The sequence below is a fragment of the Ochlerotatus camptorhynchus genome, unplaced genomic scaffold (genome assembly GCF_037179485.1).
Source record: "Ochlerotatus camptorhynchus isolate MF236.1 unplaced genomic scaffold, CSIRO-AGI_Acam_v1.1 ptg000328l, whole genome shotgun sequence".
NCBI classification, from domain to species: domain Eukaryota; kingdom Metazoa; phylum Arthropoda; class Insecta; order Diptera; family Culicidae; genus Ochlerotatus; species Ochlerotatus camptorhynchus.
This window is the reverse complement of record NW_027040816.1, coordinates 5,134,586-5,156,721: the sequence shown is the minus strand read 5'-3', so window position 1 is coordinate 5,156,721 and position 22,136 is coordinate 5,134,586. Positions and strand designations below refer to the sequence as shown.

Below are 22,136 nucleotides of genomic sequence, written 5' to 3'. Positions count from 1 at the left end.
AAATTCAGTTGGATTCTTGAAAGGCATCTGACCAAACAAACCCATTTTAATTCTTCTCTTCTTCCTCGGTCGGAACACCTATTTATAGAATAGACAAGACATGAATGGCAACCAGACGGTGTGCTAGCTGGCAGTGTTTTGCTCACATGCTGTGCTGCTGACTTTCGATGATTATTGAGGAAGTGAGTGTTCGAAACAGAAAAAAAAACGACGCAACTTGCAGACAGGCAACCAGCAACTCATTAGGACCTGTTTTAATGAGTTCAATTTATGGATCAATCGCGTAGTAAATTATCACCGCTAGGAGAGAAGGTTTGGGTGTAAAATGATGGCCAGGTCAAGTTTCGGTGGTCACAAAATTTAATAAACCTCCTCAGCGATCACAAATGTGGAACACGTGGAAGGATACAACAAATTTCGCTCTGGCGAAGAAAAAATGTCGCACGCGCTTCTCTTGACGTTCACTAACCGGGTGAATGGTCGTTATTTACCCCCGCCGCGCCGGTAGGTTGAGGTAATAAAATTGCAATCACAAACTGGCATCATTCGCTCGTCGCAGTCGTAGGTAGCAACTGGTGCAAATTTAATGAAAACATCCCGGCATTCCGACGGACACGAGATATTTAAAACAGATGCAATTCTTCGTTGCAGCAAATTTACTGCTTATTGCTCGCCTTTGGTCTAATAACTGTCCGCTTTTGATGGCTGTTGTTACTGTCGGCGGGAGTCGGAAAATATGAAAATGGTTCTTTGGTGCTTGGCCCGCGCTCTTGGCTACACCCACCAGTGTAGCAGTAACGGTTGAGGAAGAATATTTTCACATTTTACTGCGGGAGGAAGCGGAAAGGAATCACGCAAAAAACGAATGTTTTTCGAAGGAATGTAGCAAACGTAGATAGAATGCATTCCCGTTCAGACGACAACCTGTCTGTTGGTTGTTTTTACAACCTCGACCTGAACTGGCGAATGCATATTTCTTCTTTAATTAAGTGATGTCCTATTTTGTAGGATCTTCTTTGAGAAGAAGTTTTCTTTGTTTGTAAAACGAATTTTAAATATTTTTTCAGGTTGTTTCGCCTGAATTTTAAAATGTAAGGCATGAAAGCAATGTTAAAACAATATAATGTGACAAATGAATATTTTACTTTTGAACTTGTGTCCGTTGTAAACTTGTATTTCATGCTCAAAAATTGGGCACATGTGAGAAATATTTCACACTGGATTACATAGAATCTTTTTGACACTGCAAACAATTAGGCAATTGAAATTCTAAGGCACATTGAAATGCTAATTGGAAAAATCTCTATGAAATGAAGATGTACTAATTAACTTAAGTATCTCCTTCATTTAAGTATCTCCTTCCAAATACATTAATATGTTGCTAAATAGGGAACTTATTTCGTCCATAACGCAGACATCGGGCGACTACGGTGGGCTGGGCACGTCGTAAGAATATCAAACGACGACCCGATGAAAACGGGGGCCTCATTGCTTAAGTCGAAACGACAAACTTTTTCATACAATGTCCATACGAAAAATGCTTCGTTTAGAATTGCGCAATGAGGCACCGGTTCTTGAAAACAACCCGACTGGAACTAGTCGAAGAGGCGCGCAGCAAGTTGGATTAACCAGGAGCCTCCGCAGACAGCGACATGCAGCCATGGGTAGAGTGGATTGGAGACGACTGCTACAGAGCTATTCCACGCCAAACGATCTTCTCCGATTTGCATAAAAGTTTGCATAATTGCATATTATGGTCAATCATTCACGTTTGAGCTGAAATTCGGCCATTTTGAATCTATCAAAACATTTCGATATTTTTCAACAAATCATAATTCCAAAACGTCATTTCCAATCGAAACTGTTTAGTGAACTTCTCGTGCATTTTTCTTGATATTGATTTAAAATACAGTAGTAGTAACCTATTATTTTGGTCCTATGCACAGATTTTGGATTTCATACTTACTAAAACTTGGCCAAATTCAGGATCTCATTACAATCAAATACATAGTCTATTATATTTGGTTCCTAAATTACAATCAGATATGGATATTAAAATAGGAAACTATGACGAAATATAAAGAAGTTCCCCACCTACATTTGTTTTATTTCTGGAGAATTTTTCATCGAACTTATTAAAGAAAAAAAATTCCAAAGAAGTGAACCTTTCCACCATTAATGTTGTGAGATAAAAAAATTCCCAAAAAAATAAGTTAATTTTTTTCAGTAGCTTCTTTATTAGTTTAGGTAGGTTAAGTAGCTGCATCCAAGGTTGCAAATACTCATTTCAGCTAAAATAATGTTTTTCGGAATAATAAAACCAAAAGATGGTATGATGGCATGTTTAACTTGTAACTTACAAGAAGAGGATACAAAGTATGCGTTTGAAACATAAAACCTGTAAATTTAGCTTTCTATGAGTCACAATCAGCGATTTTCTTATCGCTGAGTGAGTGAGTGAGTGAGTGAGTGAGTTTGTGAAAAATCGCTGATTGTGACTCTCATGAAGTGAAATAAACAGGTTTAATATGTCAAACACATTCTTTGCAACCTCTTCTTGTATCCTACCAATTCAAAATTTGATCATGGCATCTAATTATTTCATAATTTAGAAAAACATTGTTTAAGCTGAAATGAGTATTTGCAACCTTGGCTGCATCATTAAATTAGGTCTCTTAAGCAAAGAAGAGAGTGAAGGTTACATTTTATAATAACACAACAGGCAGTTGTGTTTTCCTTATCAGAAGACGATATTTTCAATAATTTACAAATACTGTTGGATTATATGTCAGCGAAGTAGGGGAGGAAAGGGTGTAAGGATCATACGGGATGATTTGACCACCCCTTTTTTCAGCTGTTTGTAGGACAACCCTAATAAAAAAATTATCATCGTCGGTTTCATGCAATACTGTCACAAGTCTAAATGAGATTTTTATGGCAAATAGTGTGAAGGTTCATTTTGAATTCCGTGAAAAATCGGTTGGATGTGCCTTCGCTACTTAAAAAAAAACCCAACATGAATTAGCATCCAAAGTTATTCAGTGGTTCGAAGCCTATCGGTTGGTTGGCAGCAGTTCAGTATTTTGTCACCACGCCGCCCTAGTGTGCAGGTGAATTTCCTTAATATGCTATATTTTGAGATCCTGGTCCTGTAGAAGATTTCTGTCTTCGACAGAGTTATTCAGTGGTTCGATGTCTTTTGATTGATGAACAATAGTTCAGAATTTTCTCACTACGCTAGTGTGCAAGTGATATTCTTGTATATGATTTATCATTAGATGCTGGCCATCTTGAAAGTAGTTGACTTTGACAATGTTGTTCAGCTGACATTGATCTTTCGGATAGTAAACAAATTAGTTCAAATTATCTCACTAGGTAGCACTAGTGTGTATGTGATCTTCAGTTAAGTGCTTAATCTCGACATCCTGGCCATCTGGGAAGTTTCTGTATTTAGGAAAGTTGTGCAGGTGAACTAATTTACACCACAGCGCCAATATACAAAATATCATGTAAAAGCCCTTTCTTATTATCATGATCATCAATAAAACTGCTAATTTTATTATATTTATAAATTAGAATTATATCACAAAAAAAAATATAAATATAAATAAATATAATTAGAATTATATCACAACGCGTCCCCACGATATATTCAGGACCCAAAGACATATTCACTTGCGCCGCGAAATAATCAGAATCCAAGAATTTCAGGGAATTCACTTGCACATTAGCGCCACGTGATGAGAAAATTCTGAACTGCTGTCCATCAGTCAAAAGATCTTGACCCACTGAATAACTTTGTCGAAGACAGATTATGACCATGATTATGATATAGCATATTCAGGAAATTCACTTGCTCAGTAGCCCCGCATAGTGATGACATTCTAAACTACTCCTCACCTACCAAAAGGCCTTGACCTTGTCAAAGGGAGTAACCTTCTATATGATCAGATCACGAGATATTCCGAGGAGGAATGGGAAACCCAATGGCCCGAGTTGAGTACTGCCAGGCTAATAAAGGATTTTGATGGGACATTTTAGTTATGTTAATCTTTGTCTATCAATTTTCGTGCAAATGTGTTGTCTTTTAAGCAACTGAATTTGAAAATTAAGTCGATTTTCCTAAAACAAGTTGAAAATAAAGCGGTTCTTATTTTGACGTAGTTGGGAAAAAATTTCATAAAATGCGACGGGATAACCTCAATCGTGCGTAATCTATTACTCGGTTGCGTGCGGTTGGGTATGTGTGATTACTTAAGCTCTTGGTTTTGTTGAGACATGACGCGTTTTGAGGGAGGCAATAGATGCCGCGATTGCGATCGAAATACAGACTCGGTACTTGACCATTTTTTTTTCCTTGATGAGTTGTCCGTCAATCTTGTTTTCCGTACTGAGTATCAATGCTACCGACGCCAGGGAGACAGCTGCCACACCTGGACGCTACCATTGCCCCATCAACTCATGGACCAACGGCTTTACTTCCCCGAAGGAAGGTGTGTTCAGAAATGTTATGCCTCAGAAAATCTCAGCGTCGCCGACGGGGAATGAACCCAGGCCCTTTGGGGTGAGAGTAAATCACGCTAACCACTACACCACGCCGCTGTTGCTTGACCAATTCGATTTAGAAAAAAGATGAATAATCCTAACTGCTTTTTGGTAGCTTCATGGCTTCGGATTGATCGTTGGTCGCAGTGGTTTGCAGTGATGTAATCGACTTGGTTGTCCAGTACCAACCGTTTTTGCTTACTCAGGATTTTCATCTTTAAAGTACTGGTTCACCGGACTTTGCATACTGAACATGGATTGCTTATCCCAAGCATCGTTCATTTGGTTCTTTGTGAGGATTTGGCTTGATCAGTGCTCATGGTCACATTGCATCTTCGTCATGTTTTATGATGCAATTGCCGTCGTCGGGTTTGGATGGTTCAACTCGATCATAAGTCATGTGTATGACGGGTGCGGCTACCTTAGACAGACGTCGGGATCAAGCCCAGGCCCAATCATAGTAAGGAGTTTTATAGTCACATTGCTAGCTCATTGTGTATTTTGTGAAACTTTTCGTCATCGTCGTTGTTGTCGTCCTGCCGGGTTTGAATGAAATTAACTCAATTCGATCATAATTGGCGTGATATGAAGGGATCGGTGGCCTTCGAGCGATCGTCTTTGCTAACTGATCAGAATAGCATAAGTTTAATTTCAGGCCCTTTCATATTCAAGATTCGTTAGTCACTTTCTTTCTTAACATGAACCCATCACTTCAACTCAGCGTACCATTTGACAAATCGAACCCTGTTGCAAACCCGAACCTTTTATCTGGTGGAAGTGCAGAGTATTTCACGACTTCCAACAAAGCGAGTATCACCACGGCAACACATTCCTACCCATGCCTTAATTGACAATTCGCAATTCGAATGTGGTCGGCACTGGTATTGCCTATTATAAAGTTTGGGATGACTAGTTTTTTACGCTTTGAGGGTGTATGCTAATCCCAACCATATGTTGGTTCTCCGTGTAATTACTGGTGATCTGGCAATAACGGAGTAGGGCGGTCATCATGCTCATGCTCATAACTTAACCAATTTAAGATATTCTACATCGAGTGTAGGTAGTTCTACGCCGCTTTGGAATTTTGATGATTCTACACCATTTTGGAGTTTTGGAGGCTCATTTTGGCGTTAATATATGTGGTCTTTTGCGATTTTGGCGAATTGAGTTCATTTTTTAGCATTTATAAAGCCGTTTTCCGAGGTGATGTTATTTTGGCTAAAATGCCATTTTTAGCGTTTTTAAGACCAATTTGACGTTCCAAGCTTTATATTGATCATTTAACTTTCAGTGCGTTTATCGTTTCATGGGCATTGAAGCGTTGTGATGGCTTCTTTACTATATTCAGACCATTTTCTCGCTTCAAGACCATTTTGGATTTTTGATCAAACGTCTTATGCGATAAGTTCAGAGGACTTAAGGGTCAAATACAGAGACCTAGGGAGTCCAGTAGGAAGACCATGGGTCTTATTGGGTAAATTTAGAAATCTTTGGAAGCGTACTAGACATCGTTAGGGACAAGTTCCGAGGTCTTGATGTATAAATCGTAATACTAATGAGTTAATCCCGTACATTTTTGCTATACCATAGAAAAATTACACATGCTATGGAACAGTTGTTTATTTGTTCTATACGATTCATAAGCAACGATGTTAGATAGAAAAAAAGAAGTAGAAGAAAACGTCACAATTGCTTATTGTTTTCCCGGCGATTGTCTTTCGGATTTGAGGCCAAACTTTTCCAACATTCCGCAATTTATTAAAACAATGAACATATTTGTCCGTTGGGCCGTCGAAATGCGATACACGTTCGACTATGATGCTTTCGAAACCATCAACAAGTGCGGGGACGGTGCGCTCTGTGCCACGTGCTGAAATTTGCATTTTCTCCATGGGCACACGCCTAAGATTTGAAGTATTAGATTGCGGCATTCGGGAGAGGTTCAACGGCAATTGGTAATATCTATTAATTCATAACACGGAAAGCCGTTGTTGAGCATCTATCTGTCGGAATGTATAATCACCTACCCGGTACAAATGACCCATAAATTACGGCCAAAGGTCTCCTGCGTCGGACGGGACTGTCAGACGCTTCCGCGTGGTTCAGCAGATCAACCTGAAAAGAGACTCGACAAATTGAGCTCCATTCAAGCTTCGCACTCGGAACGTGTGGATCGCGCTCTAAAGATCCCGATCCCATCAGCTTCCGTATGAATGGGATCGTTCTAAGCTTAGAATTTATGTTTATTTATCTTCTGCCTCCTCTGCTCGGTAGAACACCCAGACCAGACAATAGAACGTTCTTCTTCGTCTTTCACCTCTGAATTGAACCCAGGTTGGACCATTGAAAAAAGCGTTAATTTCCAATTCAAATCATCCTTGGCTATTTGTATACGCTTGAACGGTTGATAATTGCCCCGGTCCGGTCCCATCTTGGCGGTTGGTGGTTACTGTCATCAATAAAAAAAAAATGCTACTTTTCTAGGCGTAAAATTCGTTTATGCCGCCGATGAGAGTCGTTCTTTTGCCACGGGCCTCTTCTCTGCTCTTTCTTCCTATGTAATTATTATCGCATTTACTTTTACTCGCGGCGTATTGTCGATCTGCTGCAAGAGAAGGTGTACGGTTGGATATGCTAAAATGCTTAAAAAATTATAAGGGACCGTATATGTATTTACATCGTGGATCGGTTTTCATGTGTGGGACTTGGTTGTTTGGTTGAATAATGTGTGTCGTAGATTTTTTTTGCGGCCCGCAGATATGACTGCGATAGGGTTGCCAGCGATTGTCTACCTCAATTTGCAACGACCGTGATTTGCAACTACTGAGCATGAATTCGGATCTTACCAAAGGTAGAATAAGATCCGATCTAGATCAACGAAGAGGTCAGGTAACCAGTACAAAAGTGGAGTTATGCGTACACATCTAAATTTACATTATAAATTATTTGATTTGACATCATCTACGAATTAATTTGCGATTTAATCTGTACTCTTGTACGATAGAAAAATCATTCATCATCGTACATTGTTTATATTGGATTATACTATAAACGAATATAAAATCGGTGTCATTGACACCAGCTGGCAGCCCTATCCCGGGTGGAACAATTATTGTGCTTCTTTCCGGGACTAGGTGTGCCCCGGCAGCGAAACTGCGACGTCGTAGGGTAATGCCTCATTGAAGATTATTAAAATCAACTATAGGAACTCTGTGCTTTCAAGTCAGGCTTCTCCACATCGACATCAACAGCAACAGCAGCAACAACGGTGTGAATTAACTACCAACCACCTCCATATGCCAATAAAATGTGTATATTTTGGTAAGCCGAACTGGCAATTACCTATCTGAATGTAGCTAGACCAAGCTGTGCGAGCGAGAGGGCATGCGCAGTGAGCGATCGCGTAATTTTTGCTTTCCTATAAGGTTGGGGAAGGTTCCTTCGGGCCTGTCTGTCTGCAGTCAGTGAGTGTGATCACCTGGATCACGCAAACTTGAAGTGTGGTGTAACGTTTAACGAAACATGCCTAGGTTATTATCGATTTAATGGGATTGCGTTTTGTAAACGTCAGGCTGCTGTTTGTTTCCAGTCAGTTTTTTTTTTCTTTCTTTTCTTTATTCCACCAGGCGATGAAAGGTCTATGATACGTGACGGAGGTTACGGTTGTGCTTTTTCTAATGCTTATGAATGCGTTTTATGTGATTAGTGTAGTTCCTTAATAATCAAAATGCTAACTTGCTTCCATAATAGCTTTTAGTTGCGGAAAACGCAAATATGTGGGCTGTAGAGCCAACATAGATGGGCACACCTAGTTTACTTGTTGATGCTCTTCAATATTCGAATTTAATATTCGCAGACAACCGAGATACATACATGAACGTATATACCGACAAACAAATCCGTATATACTTGCAAGAAATAGATTTTATAAGTGCAACTTGAAATTTGAATTATGTTCGATTTTATCGAACTTATTACTATTTGATTTACCCAATATTGAGTTAGTTTTAACGGCCGTGTAGTCAGCCTAGGAAAATGTCTTTCTTCAAAGTTAACCTCTAAACCATTATCATCAGCTCAACTCAACTCATACTCTACTTATGAACCGAAGGAAATGATTTCTGCACTTTTTAGCCATCAGATGTCACTACTGTTGTTTGTGGTGACATCTATCGAGAATTACGCATACACTGGTATCCGTTAGTTGTTAACAGAGGACAGTGCAATCACTAAAAAGTCAGTTTTTTCAACCGAAAGTCACTATTTCTTAAAATTTAGTCACTAAAGTCACTTTTTTTTTCGACCAATATTGTAAAGAATTTACCTTTAAAAAATCAAATTAAATCACAGCTTGATTTGGTAACAAATTTGTGTTTTAAAGGTTCATTAAAAATCAGCGTGTAAAGTCCGACAAAGAAGAGATTTTTTGATATTTATAATTTTTTATATAAGATATTTTGATTTTATTTCATTATTTTATTATTATCTGTTCTAGACATTCAATGGACTTAAATGGATTATAATCTTCCAAATATATCCAGACCAGATTACAAAATTTCTATTTGTTTTCCCTTATCATAGTCATAGACAGGTTTTGAAAAAAAAATCTGGTCCTAATATCCTGTCTTTTTTACTTTGTGATTTTGAAAGTTTTCCAAGCCTTAGATATTTAGAAAAATTGTCTAGGGAAATTTACATGCTTTAGAATTTTTTTTCAAAAACTAGAGTTTTGAAAAATCTGTGAAGCTCGGTAGCTTTAGTATTCGTCCAAACATCTCCAAGACCAGATCTTAGAAAGTAAATCTATGTCTAAGATCATAAAATGTTATTTACGTTTCAGAAGCATTTAAATTTTTCAAAGACTGTGAACTTACATTATATATATATTCAAAATATGATAATTATTCCAGGCCGCACAATTTTCTTAACTTTGTTTGTTTTAGAGACCTTGAATTTTTAAGTTCCAGCAATGAGTTTATCCTGGAATATTTATTTTTTTTTCTTCAATTTAATAACAAGGGACGAATAAATTGTTTTCGTATTAAAAAATATTTAGTGATAAATTAATAATAACAAAATATTTTTTGTAGTTTTAGGATAAAGCGCACATCAAAAGAAGATTTAAAAAAGGGCTAGATTTGTTTTGCCCCTTCAATATTTCGTAATTTTTGTATAATATACCAAAAATCAGCCATAATTAAACAAATAATTATTTTTTAAGATCAAATTTAGCAAATTTAAAGTTTCCATTGTGATTTTTCTAAAATTTTACGAAGTAGGCCACAGTCAACGAAATATTGGAATATTTTTTGCTGATAAATAAATGTCACTATTAGTCCCTTTTTTTAGTTTTGAAGTCATTATTAGGTCACTATTTTCGTCATTTTAGTCACTAGGTACGCAGGTATCCGGATTAGACTGGCCCACGAAAATAAAAGTTTTGCCACGGGCCAACCCAAAGATGTATGCCTTTAGGTGAGAAAACCATTATTCGAAAGTTTCAGCTCATTTGATCCTTAGATAAGCTGGCGCTTTTAGTTTGAACTTTGTATGGGGCATTCGGATAAAATACATGACAAAATGACACTCCTAGACTCTATCAATCATAAAAAAGTTTCCTTATTCCCGATTTGACTCAGATTTTCAAAACTTGTAGTTCAGTTTATGAGTAACAACTTTACTGAAGATTGCGTAAGCGCCAGCCGTAACTTCAAAAAGGGCTGAAACATTCAGAGAGTGCTTATCTCACCAACTGACACGAGTCTGGATGTTGGCCTGTGTAATCTAGTTGATACGTTGCATAAGCTGCCTGTTGTAATAAACGAGCAGAATGTACATAATTAATCAACATCTCCGTAATACTAACTTGAATCATGATGCTGTCTTCGGCAAAGTTGTTCCTTATAGTTTAAGCTACGTGCTGAAATTCTGAGCTTAATCGAGTTTGCTGAACCAATTCTATGCACGAAAGAGTGATGGAATATTATTTCTCCATACATTTTAACCAATATCCCCATATAAATTTTAAATCAAAAGCGCCAGCTCGTGTTACATCCGAATGAGCTAACATTTTCAGAGAATGGTTTGCTCATCAAATGGCACAAATCTAGGGGTTGACCCGTTGAAAAAAAATGATAAAAGATTTCCCCCATATAAATGTGGGCCAGTCTAATCCGGATACGCATCATGGAAAAACCGAGGGGGACGAAAGTAATCTGTTCTACATTTCTTTTAACGAATTATCGAGCATTATGATATTATTTTTAGAGTGTAGCGCGATGTGAACTGTCACTTTCTGAGCACCTGCTTTTGTGATTGTTTCAAACCCTTCAAGATTCAAGTTCCAACTCTGAAAGCAACGAAAATATCTGCAAGGAGGGTTGGTGTCCTCATTGACTACCGGCATTGAAGGCCAAATGTGACCAAACCATAGATGCCGTGTCGGTGCTTATGTTCACCGGATGCCAGGGTTGTCCAAATCGTATTCCGTGATCTCGAAGCGAGTATACCCAGGGCAAAGATGAATACAGTTCTTGTTTTTTTTTAATATATCTAGAAGACTTCCTTTACATGATGGTTATGTTGGTTTGTGTTGGCATGGCTTGAATTCCTAGCTATCATCGAGAGAAGTCATTGTTTACAAAAGCTGTTACGCGCTACTTCCAGCTCTATCCATAGATTTGTTTTAGAACAAAGATTTTCGAGCTCGACCAACAATACAGAAGGGCGGATCAAACAAATTGTAAGGACCTTTTCTCGCATACCGAAGCTCACCTAACCAATCGAATAGCAAAAAATTTCCCCTACCTGATGGTGTTGTTGGACTGGCAAGGCAAGCTTCGATTCACGAGGAAAGAACATTAAAAGTTTGATTACAAAAGCTTGTTCGTCTTTTTGTATTGTTGGTCGAGATTTCGCGATGTTCGTTTCTTATAAAGAAACGGGTGTCACCGTTACTTGTCATGATAATTATAGAGATGTGATCCGATAACAGAGATGTGAACGATACAAACAGATATTATCCATTTTTAGAGATTTAAGCTCGATTATATCGGATATAATCGATAAAATGGATTTGTTCGTCTATGAATCGATTCATCGAGCTTTAGAGTTAGTTTTTGCAACATTTGATAAAATCTGAGACTTGCGTCCCCCTCGGGAAAAACTCATTCAATGATTCTGTTAGATGATTAAACGTAACTTTTGTGCGGACGATATCAGTTATTTTATTTATTTTCTTGAATCGTTCAACAATAGAAGAAAAATAGAAGCAGCAGCTGTTTTCAGACATGGAAAATCATTTACATTCATTTCGTGCATTCATTGCATGCATTTTCCACAAACTTTTTTCATCAAAATAATTTCGTAAAATAATGTACAAAGGTCTTGTAGGTTGCTCTTTAAAGATACCCCGCAATTGGGCGGGCTAAAATTTGCTTATTTAATGTCAAAACATTGCTCTACTAACGCTTTAAATTTCACAAAACTCCATACATCAAACAACTGCCAATCGCCAAGACATGCTTGAACTCCTTGACGAATCACACTGATCGCGTACGACAATGCCCTGAAATAGGCTTGGAAGGGGCATCCTTCCCTCAACTGCGCTATTTACAGAGTAACGTCCAAGAATCTCTGGCTCTACGAAATGCAGAACTCAATTCTCAGCTCGTAGATCTTGATGCGGAAATTGACGAAGCAGGTCATCTTCGTTGGAGCGGCCGGCGTGCGCAGTAACGTTGGATATTTAACTGGTGATACAATATCTGTATATCGAAAAAGGTTTTATTAATTATGATTTACAACTTTTATAAGATTTGTAAATCTGATATTCAGGTCTAAATATTTTAAACATTGATTGTTGAAGAGTTTAGGCAAAGTGTTGAAGTTCATATAATGTTTTTAAAAGGGTATATCATTACAAGCCTGAGATATTTGTTTATCTAAAAAACAACCTAACCTAAATTATAAAAAAATATGTAGTCGAAGATGCTAATCTCAAATGACAGCCTAAAGGGGTAATTTTTATACGATAGATGAGGAGATGAAAGTATAGAGTTGATAGTTCTGTTAGAGTAAGGCAGTGTGAAAATTGTATATAGAGAGTAGAAAGCGAGCAAGGACAACTTTAGGAAGGTACAAATCTGTTAGATCATCTCTCTTTACCAAACTCCCCCGTTGGAGAGGGATGGTGAGGGGTATTTCCAAGTAATACAAAACAAATAGTTAAAAAAGATTCTGATAACTAAAAAACAATTTTATTTACGACGGATTTCAATGATTGAAGGCTAAAGATGCTTTTCTAGTCAAGTTCTGTTTTTTTTTACCATCAAAAGTTACACAAAAAATAAACCGGTTAAAATAGTAAAGTACCATTAAATACAGATTTGTTTAAACCTTCAATACCGATAAGGTTGAGAACAGCCTAGAAAAGCTGATTCAAGCTGCAGAACGCGAAAGACAAATAATCGACTGCGTCGCGGGTGACTTTCCTGTAGTGATTTTGAGCGATTTCCACATTTTGGCAACCAATTGCACGAAACGAAGTATCTAGAAATTGCCCTAAGGAAGGAAAATCACCCGCGAGCATGAAGTAAAGAACGTGTCCGGAACGAATGACGGATCTGATCTTCGCCTCGACAAGTGCACAGGAACAAGGACTTTAGGGAATATCCGAAATATTCAGATAACTTTCAAAAGCTATTGGGAAGTTCAGATCTTTGGGAAAGTTTAAAGTAATTTTCGAGAACTTCAGGACAGTTCCATGAACTTCAAGAAAATTTCGTGAACTTGGGTGGAGATCAGAGATCTGCTTAACAGTTCCATTAACTTCAAGAAAATTTCAGAAATTTTACTAGGACCTCAAGCTCCAGAAAGTTTCCAAGTATGTATGATGATTTTTAGGTATCGTTCTCAGAACTTCAAGTCAAAAAATTGTGGAAACTTAAGGGAAATTGCGAAAATTTCAGGGAATTTTTGAGAACTTAAGAGACGTTTGATTAACTTAAAAAACAACTGCAGGAACTTTATTTTACAGATGTTCAAAGAAGTTAAGATTCCCATGAATGTCAAGAAAATGGTGGGAACCTTAATAAAGTTCCGAGAACTTAGTTAAAATTTCAAAAACTTTATGTAAGTTCCATTAACAACAGTAAAGGGCGGAAACCTTCAAGAAGTTCCGATAATTTCATGGAAATTCCAAAAATATAAAGGAAGTTCCGAAAACTTTTGGGGAGTTCCTAGATTTCCAAGCACGTCCAGAGTTACAGGGAAGTTTTAAGATCTATTAGGTTAGTTTCAGATAACTTCAGAGCAGTTCCGTAGATTTCAGAAACATTTCGAGAACTTCATAGATAATCAAAGAATTTCAAGGCGGTTCAATTAAGAGAGAATCCATTAAGTACGTCTCGCTCTAAAGTGGGATAGGGCTTACAAATATGTGACAAGCAATGCATTATTTATTGAGACATTTCAAAGACGACATTTTGTAAATTTTACAAGATAAAAAATTGCCGAATTTTAGCAAAAATGTAAATCATTGCCCAACACAAAACAATTATGCAATGTTTCATGCAAATCGGAGAAGGTCGAGTTATTCCGATTCTTCATTTGGCATGCTTTAACGTTTGTAGGTAGAAGTTCCGAAAAATTAAAGGAAATAGCTAGCATTTCGCGGAGGTTAGATAGACAGACTGCGGAAAAGTAGGGGAAGCTCGAAGAACTTCTGTGAAATTCGGGCACTTTAGGGAAGCTTCGCGAACATCAAAATTTGATGAAAATTGAAGAAATTTTTAAAAAGTTCTAAGAAGCTCAGAAAAGCTAGGTCAGTGGTTCCCAACCTTTTCAGCTCCGCAAACTCCTTTGTGAACAATTGGGTGTTCCGCAGCTTCCTGGAAAGTACCTTGTATAAATTACGCTGAGATGAATAAAAACCATTCATTTGATTTGTTAGTTATTCGTTTTATTTCAAAATACTATGTTAACAACAGTCAACAACTTGTTCAGTGCGATTGTTGTAGATCGCAAATCTAGCTACGATGCTGCGTTTGTGATCATGCTAATTTCATATCTTTGTCAACGTTCAATCTGTTTCTTGTAATGGTTTTAATGTGGAGAAGAGTTGAAAATCCGCTCTCGTATGTACGTACAAAGATGCAAATGGGACAAGGATCTTCAATGTCTGCTAGGATACTTCGGGACACGACATGGCACGCCAGACCCACTGGTTCAAATCTTTTTCAAGGAACAAATCTCGAGATGAGGAATCATTTCTCAGGTCCAAATATTCATCCTGTGTTTCATCAAGACTTCCACATCCATTGAGGTAGAAAACGCATTGCAGACTGCATCAGCATCTTCTTGTATCAGCTCAGGGACACACAGCTCGCATTGATAATCCAGTGAATGAAAGTGAGCAATAATTTCTGATTAAAGATCCGAATTTAGCTCGTTCGCTCTTTTGTCAGTCATACTTCAGAGTCTATGGAACATGGCAACATTTCCAATACTAACCTTTCGGAGCCAGTTTTGCTTGAATGCTTGAAGATCGTCTTGAAAGTGAATTAGATGGGTTTGCTAGCCCTCTGAGATGAACTAGCCATCGGCTAAAAATCTCATTAATAAAGTATTGAAAAAAAAGTTTACTTGCCCCGTAGTTTCAGGTCTAGCGAATTTTGATAGCATAGCATAGCATAAACCAGGTTGCACAATGTCGTAGGTGGTACGAGCTCCAAACTGTTGTTAAGAAGGAGACCCACCGTCATCCGTTGCTGTTAGATATTAATTTGTGATTAATTACTACCTCTTAGATAAAGGATGTGTCTCCCTCCAACAGACCAGAGCTGTCCTGGCAACGTCTTTGCATCTGGTGGGGAAGTGGGAGGAATGTTAGTCCGACACTTACTTAAGAAAGATGCAGAGACCTCTGCGACCCCTCATAACTGTCACGGGAAGGGCGGAATTTTATTAGTCCAGCGAATTGTGAGCATGAGCATGAGCATGATTGACCGCCCACGGTTGCTACTCTGTTATTGCCAGACCAGCTGTCATTACACAGAGAACCAATAGACGATGCTTGGGACTAGCAATCATCCTCAATGTGTAAAAACTGGTGATCTCAAACTAGGCAATACCAGCACCGGCCGCGCCCGAACACAGGTCATATAACGCGAAGGAGCTTGGGATTGAACCCACGATCTTCTGCTCAGTAAGCAAAAACGTTTACCACTAGGCAGACGAGCTCCTTTTTAATCATCGAGTTGCTGTTATTACCATGTAGTCAAGTTAACAAATAAAACGATTGACGAATCTTGAATGTGGATGGGCTTGAGATTAGACTCATGATGTTCTGCTCAGTAAGCAAAACCGGTTGCTCTTCACCAAGTCCACCGAGCCCCTCATTATAGCGTTACTCAAGTTTTTATGACTATTCAGACCAGGCACCGACGACAACGAAAAGTTTTACTAAATACACGATAAACAAGCGATCTAACCATACATTTTTAATATGGAAGGAAGGACCGCGTTTTTATTCTCAGTAAGCAAGCCACTGCAACCGACGATCTTTGAAATCCTTAAACTAAAAGCTATGAAAGAGGCTTTCATTAAGATCCATTTTCACGCGACGTTAAATGTTTCGATTTTCTCTTTACGCATGGTTCAGGTAATCATAACAAGCTATGACCGACGTGACGATTTTTTAAGACCTGGTTGAACAAGCTATTCAAATGAAATTGCGTTCTCGAATTTTACTTGGCATGGTGGTTAATTTTAAATATACTAACGGTACTGCCTACGACTACGACGGCAATTACGACAGCGACTACGACGGCGCCTACGACAACGACAACAGCGAATTTGTAACTTACCATTTGTCTAGGATAAACACCTTTGCCCGGCACCTCCACTGGTTCTTCGTGTCCGCTACCTGTCACTGTTTGCAAAATATCCAATAGCAATTAACTTTGTTGAAATACTTCCTAAATTGCCATGGTCATCTAGGAGGAGGGTCGCATCTAGTGCTTTCCCCAGGAACCGTTCACGGCCACCAACTACTGCCCGTCCAGTCTTAGGCGTATCCAGCGAGGCATCCTTCAGATTACTTACAATCTCCGACACTCAATGCAAATCGCAGGCACACTTACGCTAGTTACAAAAAAAAAACACACCCGTGCAAGAAACGGATCAAATAAACGTCACTCTCGCGAAAGAACACCCGTCGTCGTCGAACGGCAAAAAAAAGGAATCGGTGAGCAATTTTGTGATACGGATTTCCAAAATCAACCGGGAATGCACGAATTTCACCACACCCAACTACGAAACACGTTCAGAAGCACTTTTGGTACACTTTCGTTCGAAAACAATTATTTATTTTTTTTTTCAAAAATAGTTGCAAGTGAACCAACATTATCACCTGGTAAATAAACTAAGATTAAAATTATCGCTCTTTGTTAGTCCAGCGAATTGTGATGCACAAAAATTTATTGAACAAGCGAGACGCTTATGCTAACTTTCCACACTAAAATTAGCAATGAAATCATTTTTCCCTTGAACTTCCAAGAACTATCCTGATGAATGTGGGCGTCTTAATGGAATACCTGTATAAAGAGAGAGAAGAATTAGTAATTTCCACTTAGTTCCACTACCTTATTTACTTATCCTTGACAGATACGCGTATTTCGTCTACAATGTGCAGACTTCTTCAGTGTATTGTACTAATACTCGACTCACTAATACTAATACACTACTTGTACTAATACTCGAATATTGCGTACTCAGTCGAGTATTAGTACAAGAAACTGAAGAAGTCTGCACATTGTGGACGAAATACGCGTATCTGTCAAGGAAATAAGGTAGTGGAACTAAGTGGAAATTACCAATCCTTCTCTCTCTTTATTCCAAGAACATTTCGATTTCAGCCTTCAATTCAAAAGCACGGTTGAGAACATTGCCTTTGGACAACCAGCGCACAACAGTGTCGAAAAGAAGAACCACGTGATCTGAATTAAGTTGCTTGTAGAGTTCTTTGAATAAACGAGTGTTCAGAGCTCCAGATTTGACATAGTTAACAATTTTGATGACATAATCAAGTACTTTTAAAATTAGTTTCGGCAGAGTCTTGCTCTTAATGAAAAGGGCATATCCCTGTGGCGTATAGAGCAAGCTCTATAATCTCTTTCTGAAATCTTGATTTGATACCAAGCATTCCTAGAGCGCCATCGGTATTAACTCCACTTACTTTTTCCCACTGTAAGCCACCCGATTCAAAAAAGGTTTTGATTTTAGCCATGATATTGTCACTTTTGGCCAGACTTTCGGGATTTTTGAAGAATTTTAAAGGTTAGTTTCGATAAATTCAGGACATCTCCATAAATTTCAGGAAATTTTCGAGAATCTTCCGAGAATTTCAGGGAAGTCCAGAGAGCTCCTGAGAAGTTTTGGAAAATTATTTTGGGAACTTTACGGAAATCCAGTCATTTTCAGGGAAATATATAGATGTTTTTGAATGTTGCGTAAAACGGGGTCGAATTGTCCATTGTTCATTGACTTTTCTCATTCTTTTTGTTCAGATGTAATACTTTTGAGGTCGAAAAATGTTGAAATAGGATGCATTCTTACGCCCTGAACAATATGGCACTTGAAGAAAAATAATGGAAAATATGAGTGATCAAATACTGATTACAGTTTCATCATCGCCAACGTTTCTAGCTAGGATTTGGAATCTTTATCAGAGCTATTTTAAGTGTTAGATCGTATGGCTGTTTGCGCTCAGCGAAAAACGGTACAACTTTATATCCCCTGAAGAAGATCAAGTCTAAAGACCGAAACATTGGAGAGATTTTATCCACCATAAAACTGGAAAGTCAAAATATAGTATTTTTAAATTTTATGATTTCAGTGAAGTTTTACCCGTAACCTCTAGTCCACAAATGGCCGCCACGTAGGCTATACATGCACTTCCACTTCGAATTTTCAATTACACAAATCTCGGAAATCAGTACTCCATTTCATTTGAAATTGCTATTTCATGTATGCTGCAGTAGACTGATGCAAAATTTGAAATTTTCGCTCCACAGTGCTCAAATTGGGTCTTGATTAGCCTCCCAAAATCTGAACTCATTTAGTAAGAAACTGACTTGGCACAAACCATTTGAAGTATAAGTGGAAATTACTATGGGGAAAACATAATTTCGGTTCATATCAATCTAAAAATTCACCAGTTCACGCTATTTTAGAAAATGATAGCTGCGCTTGTTAAATATTTTCTCAGCTACAACTTTGTTCAAGAGTACTTTTCGATCAAATTTAAGGAACAAAAATGATTAATGATTCAAGTTAATGATGTCTTATGATTATGCTCAATCAACTCAAGACCAACAATTGAAATGGCCTTAACTCCATTTTGTAAACAAACCTTGTGAGGCCATTTTCTCGCGAACCGAAACATTCATTCGCAAACCTAAACCACAATCGGGTAGAGGAGAATTTCCCCTGCCTGTTCATTATGTTGGTTTGCCTTTGCGGACTTCGGTTCGCGAGAAAATGGCCTTACAAGGTTTGTTTACAAAATGGAGTTAAGGCCATTTCAATTGTTGGCCTTGAACTGTTCAGCAGGCAACATTGGTGTTTATGACGCGTATAATAGAGGATAAAAATCATGGCTACTACACGCAGGCAAAAGAACGTAAGAATTCCATAGGAAACACTTATGAATTTTAGCCACAAGAAATCAGTATGAATTTCATTGATTTGCCTAATGAAAAATAATATTGACAAAAAAATAATAAATCGGAGCAGACTGCAACCGAACCATGAACGTTGAGATTACAGAGCTCGTGTATTGACCACTCGTCTTTCAACGCTTAAGAAAATGGATTGGCTAAAGGCGTGTAAGAGCTACGTTATGTTAGATGAAAATCTTTCATAAGTCGCACTTATGAAATTGATATTTGTCGTTCATAAGTCGAGTCTTATGAAATTCTTAAGTCTATTTGTCTATTAGTGTATGTCACACTTGCCATAAGATCTTTTAAACAATTAATAACTATTTAATTTGACGCTTGGCTGAAAAACGCAAAGTTGTAGCTAATTAAAATTACCATAAGAATAGCAATAGAATTTGTTAACACTAAAATATGGAAAAATGCTAGAAGACAATGAACAAAAAGTTTTGTTTTACCACTTAAACTTAAAGTTTCGAAGTGGTTACGAGAATAAGGATGTCACAGCGAATCACCTTAATTGTTATAAATTTACCATGGCAGCATGATAAACTCGACAGTGAGCATGCATAAGGGCCTATACGCGATGATCGATTCTCTTCGTCGATTGTCTCTTTTGTTAATAACTCGCTAGATTTAACGTTTCTCGGTGCGTTTGATGTTGCTTTTGATAGCCAATACAACCTGTTAATACTCTGCATTGAACAAATTCTAGAAAATTGTTTCGCTTAGCTGTAGCAATGCAAAGAGAAAATCGATGAAGAGAATCGATCATCGCGTATTGGCCCTTATGCATGCTCACTGTCGAACTACTCAAACAAAAACAACATGACTTCAACAAAACTCAATTAACTTAACCGACTTTTTTGCAGCGTCAGATATTCGACGTATAATCCCTATATTAATTCATCAAGTCATATTAAGCTGAAGTCGACCAAAGGATGTTCCGATTAACGGGGATTAACTGTAACATGTTTACAGGGCACTAATTGTGTACGTTTATTGCACCCAAACCATATCCTTTGCGAGCAATGATTGTTATTTTGATTGACAGTAATAAATTACAGGCCAACAGCTGAAATGCCACTTAAAAAAGCAGAACGTAATTTGATTACATAGCACAGAAATTTTAAAAACCCCAACAACAGTGAAAACACAAGTAATTATTCCGCATTTCCTCCCCAGTTCTTGGTTGAATGATCTTCCCATACTCACATGTCTGGTTAATACTCCTCGACATGAATCCTCCACGGCAGCATCCAGAGTGGTCCACGTATGAATGAACGGTTACAAACACATACACACTAAGCTCTCGAGATGATTGATGTACAGACGGAATTTTCTTTTTCTTCACGATTTTCCGGCACCTTGTAATGCTTCCCGGCGCGAACACACTTTTCTCGGCTTCACTTTCGACTGACTTCTTGCCGGGAATAATACTATCAACAACTATGCAACAAACAATTTACAACCGGCGGCGGCAGCACAAGAACTCACATTCCCCACGTGTATAAATCACTCGTCGCGCGCGCACGATCGTTAACCTAAAAAAGAAACGGCTTCTTCTTCCTCCAACAAATGCACTCACTACATTTTTGCCCGCATCCGGGACACACTGCACTTTCTGCGCGATTGTTGGAAAACACTAGCAAATTGAACACGGGTAGCACCTCAGTAGGCGTAGGATTTCCACGCCTATCCCCTTTCAGCTAGCTTCTTTTGCTTCAGTGTAAAAATAACACCGGAATTCACTTGAAAACACCACCGTCGTCTCGAACTGCGCGGTTAGGACGAAAGAGGCAACAAACATCAACACTCGGCACTTGACGATCCTCTCAAGGATGTAAGAAAATGCGTTTCGATTGCTTTCAATTACTAATAAAATTCAATTATACACTGAAACGAACCGGCACCGCGAAAACATATCGTCCCACCGCCCATACAGGAGATAATCACTCGATGACGTTAGAATTTTCACGATCAATCACTAACCAGCCGGCAGACGATCGCACCAAAGCCGTTGGCCGTATGTTTCTGAAATGTTTTCCTTCTATCTCCGGGTAAAATTAGAATTTCGAAACACTTCACAATCATAACAGAGGCCTCCGTCCTGAGAGCTGAAACAGAAACAAAAACGGTCAAACGTAGATTTTACACCAATACATGAATCGGTCGATTACTGATCAATTTCAATAATTATTACACGTGAGCAAGACGCAATTAATTGCCGCACATCACACCAATTTCGAAGGGATTGGAAACATTTGCACCCATCAGCATTTTGGCTCATCTTCCACCAAATAGCAGCCCGCTAAAGAAAAATCGCGTGCGCCCTGCTCCGATGAATAATGATCTTCGATCCATCACGGCTCATTAACACATTAACCCGATCGAAGACGGTGGGCAGTGGGCGGACACTTTGAATACCACGAATCCGAAAAAAAAAATAAAACAAACAATTTACCATGAAAGAAAAAGCTACTTCACACTGCCCTACTGCACTAGGTAGCGCCACCGCCGCCGCCGCCACCGCCACTAGAAACGTCGAATTCTAGTCTCAATCGAATCGTTTTGCGCGTCATATCCTACTGTAGCATTCGGAAAAGTTTCGTACTGTTCAGAACCGCGGAAATCGACGTATGCGGAACTTGGCAGAGCGCGCTAAAGGAACGTCCAAAATGCGACTGAACCGGCCGGGAGGAAAACTGTCTCTCAAAATTGTACTCGGAAAATCCATCGGTGCACTGATGGCAAGGAATCTACAGACTGGGCGGGAAGTGCGGGGCGGAGGGTGAACAGGGGTAGACAACCCAGAATATTTTCGAACCGCACACACTTGGTCCGGCATGGCATATGATGGCGGCGGGAAGG

General features: G+C 38.5%; 1 protein-coding gene across 1 annotated transcript in view; it reads right to left on the bottom strand.

The window, feature by feature from the left end:
• Svil (Supervillin) overlaps nt 1–21,390 on the bottom strand; it is an 807,253-nt gene extending 785,863 nt beyond the window's left edge. The window contains exon 1 of the mRNA XM_065230080.1: nt 20,481–21,390. The gene's annotated coding sequence lies outside the window, so the exon portion shown is untranslated. The remainder of the gene's footprint in view (nt 1–20,480) is intronic.
• Between the last annotated feature and the right edge of the window lie 746 nt (nt 21,391–22,136).